The sequence below is a fragment of the Dipodomys spectabilis genome, unplaced genomic scaffold, assembly GCF_019054845.1.
Source record: "Dipodomys spectabilis isolate Male_0828 unplaced genomic scaffold, ASM1905484v1 ptg000140l, whole genome shotgun sequence".
Classification (NCBI taxonomy): domain Eukaryota; kingdom Metazoa; phylum Chordata; class Mammalia; order Rodentia; family Heteromyidae; genus Dipodomys; species Dipodomys spectabilis.
In genome coordinates, this window is record NW_024870817.1 from 18,188,374 (window position 1) to 18,192,272 (window position 3,899).

Below are 3,899 nucleotides of genomic sequence, written 5' to 3' on the forward strand. Positions count from 1 at the left end.
CCCCACATTAACACCTTCAGAGACTTCCATTTATACAGTGAAATATCCAAAAATGTCAGTATTTGAAACATAGAACTCTTCAAAATATGCCTCCAATTAATATTTCTGCCTTATCTTCCAAGTATACATGAAAAAACATTTGCCAGGCAGTTACCTTACACTATGTTCTATGGACATAATTTTGTGATCTGACGCCTGTGTCTATTTTCTTCTGTAATGAAGACCTGTCTCTCAATCTTCCATTTGTTCTTGATGTCATAAGCAACTTTCAAATGAATAAATCCTTCATTATGACTTGGGGTGCATCATACACTCATATATACTGTGTACATCACTCCTTTAACTTTGCTTTTACAGCAGCTTTTAAATGCTTCCATGGTGTTTATCAACATTAAGCTCAAACTTGTTTATCTCAGGAGGCAATGGTTTTCTATGTAAAACCAATAATGGTACAAGCAGTTAAATTTCCTTAGTCATGTATCCTTACAGCTGAGTCCAGAACTTAGAAAAGAAGTGTTCATTAACTAATGTTTTTCTCCAAAAAACAAAGCAGATTTTTACAAATGGAGGTTATCAAAATATGTTGCTGATTATGCACAGCAAAGGAATCAATTAACTGGGTTAAAATTACAACCTAAAGTAAAAAAGGAAATATTTGCAACTTATTCATCAGATAAGAAATACAAGGATTAACATAAAATATATAGGAACATGAACAGCAAAGCATCTAGAATCCAACTAAAAATAATCGAATGAACCAAATACCATTTCTCAAATGAAGCTATGAATATACAATGGGTTGGACAATAAGAAAAATGTTCAACCTACATATAAGGAAAATGCAAATGAGTGTGTGCAATGACACCTACCAATATATGTCACTGTTTTCCAGAACAGAAATTCTCAGCTTCAAGATCTTAAATCTTTTTTTTTTGTCGGGCTTGAACTCAGTGCCTGGGCACTGCCCCTAAGCTCTTCAGCTCTACTACTTCAGCCACAGAGCCACTTCAGGTTTTCTGGTCGTTTATTGGAGATAAAAGTTTCACATACTTTGCTGCCCAGGCTGGCTTTGAACTGCAATCCTCAGATCTCAGCCTCCTGAGTAGCTAGGATTACAGGCATGAGCCACCAGCGCCAAGCTAAGAAAGTAGTAACCTTTCCTGCCCTTTGCTCTTGAGAGATGAATTATCTCTATTTTCCAAGCCTTCATGCTAGGATATTACCCCAGAAAGTTCTTCTGGAGGAAGACAGTCAATGCTCCTGTTCACAACATGTCCAGAACCCCAAAAGACTCATGCAGAATTATCTCTCAATCTTTAATATTAATTTATGTGGGCCATGTGCAGGGAGAGAGAAACATTTAATGTTGAGCCCTTATATATAACATCTTAGATACAAAGTAGATTCAATACATGTAAAATGTGGTTCTTTAATTTAAAAGTTGTATTGTTATTGTTATTCTGAAGGTGATGTACAGAGGGGTTACAGTTACATTGATTAGGTAATGAATTCGTTTCTTTTTGAACAATGTGACATCTTCCCTTGCTTTTTTTCCCCAGTTGTTTTCCCTCCTGGCTCCCCTCCCCCACAACATAGTAGCTACTGAGTATCACTGCTGCATTTGTTTACCCTTTGTCTCACCATTTCTGTGCTTTTTTATTCAATGCCTATAATATTTCTTCATCTGGTGTTCTTTCTTGTTTCTAATTCAATAATATAGACTTTTCCTTAAATAATATTTTAGATCTAGTCAAGATCAATTTGATCATTCTTTATGTTTTAAAAATATTTAAAGATTGCCTAAACCATATTTTTCTAATCCTTTCCATGTTACCATTTTCTCATATTTAGAAGTACCCACTACTGTCAATTCTAATATTTAGCTTCCAGACATCAGAATCTTTATTGATCTAATTGGTAATACTGTATTCTGTATTTAATTTCACATGGAGATTTTGTTGTACTCTGGCTGTAATGATACATTTTTTGGGTTCTGAAATCTAAATATATAGTGAGGTTTAATAATGAGAAGCTCCCACAGAAATTATTATTGCAATCTTATCAGTATTTTGGTAGTCATTTTTAAATAAATATAAATAGTTATACATATCATTCATATTAGTGCCTTTTAGCAGTTTTTCTCTACTAGATAGTAGTGTTTTGTAATAATCTTACTTCTTCCTTAGGAACATTCTTAATTGTTGCCATTATTTTTCTTTTATATATAAAGAAAGAATTGACTCAGGCTGTGTAACTGGAAAATTGCTAACAAGGAAGCCTAAAGAGTGAAGGAACAGAAATCTGAACCCAAATAGTTTTTTCTATATGCTCTACCTCATAATTTCCAGAAAAAACTCGTAAGACTTTTTAAAAGTAAGTAGCACTTATTTGCCCAACTGAATTAATCAGGTAATTGCCTTATTCTAGCATTACCTTGGTAACATAGTTATTTCTTTTGGTTGAGACGTGAAGCAGGAAACATAATCAGTCTTTTTAAAAAAAATGTTATTGTGAAAATACTGTACAGAGGGGTTACAATTACATGGGCACGGTAATGAGTACATTTCTTATCAAGCATTGCTGCCTCCTCCTTTGTTTTTCCTTCCCATCCCTTCCCATAACCAGTCTTGAGTCTGCAAGCTCTATCTTTTAAAATTGTGTCAGTAAGTAAATATAGCATAGTCACCCAGAATTCCCTATGTTAGGGATAAAAGATATCCAAAAGTACTATCCTACTGATTGCAGGATGAAGTTTATTGATGTCATAAGCTCTAATAGTGAGTGTTTTTGACAAACAAGATTTTTGGCAGTGTGTCAACAGTACTCATTTTCTTCTTGTATGAACATCAAGTAGTTGGCAGATGAAGTTCAATAGGGGTCAGCACTTAGTGTACAGTGTCTCAAAAGCATCTGTCTTCACTAAAGATATTCCATGTCCTGATGAACCATGGCAGACTGAATGTCAACAACCCTTGAAATTAAAAATCTGGCACAGTTTAGACAATCTCTGTCATGCACAGAGGATTTTAAAAAAAGTTGAAATGATACTTTCAAAATTTAAAGTTTCTTTTTCATATACCCATTTTTCCCTTATGCTCATGATTAAAAACACAAGTACTGTCAAAATAAAATGATCATAAATAGAAAATGAATCACATCCAAACTTCCCAAATGACAGAAACAATATAAAACATTACAAATATAACTTTCTGATATGCAGATATATAACACAAACCATTCATCTGTTCAATCAAAAACTTTTTGAGCCAAAACATGAACTCTTGGGATGTTTTCTCTATACTCTTATTATATTCTGTGCCAGTGTTCCATTATCCCATATAAAACTGGAGTAAATAGCATGGTTTTGACATTATTAGAAAATACAAGATGTCTACAGTTCATGAACATTAAAAACAACTTTTTGTGATCATAATTTGTGTCAGACAGCATACTGATCACTTTTCATACATCATCTCTTCATTATTAAGCTTTATAAATGAAGTAACTGGCCTTTGGAGAAATCAAACAACAAGTCAAGCCGACTTGATTAGGAAGTGTTTAAGCCATAATGATAGCCTTTAACTTCTATCTGACTCCAATGTCTGAGATACACATGGGGCCTTAGGTTGGTTAACCAATTACATTCACACAAATATCAACGGCCTAAACCTTGGCATGCCTCAAAGTAGCATTTTCTCATCTTGTCCTATATGAAAATAACTTATGACAGCCATGTTTTCCAACTTCTGCAGCATTTAATTCCACAGAGATACAGGAATTCCTTCTAAAATACATAAATAAGTTAATGTGAAATGTGTATATGGCAATTTTGCTAGGAATATTTTTCTTCTGAAATTCCTTTCAAATATACTTTAAAAATCTTTACTCTTTACTTGTTC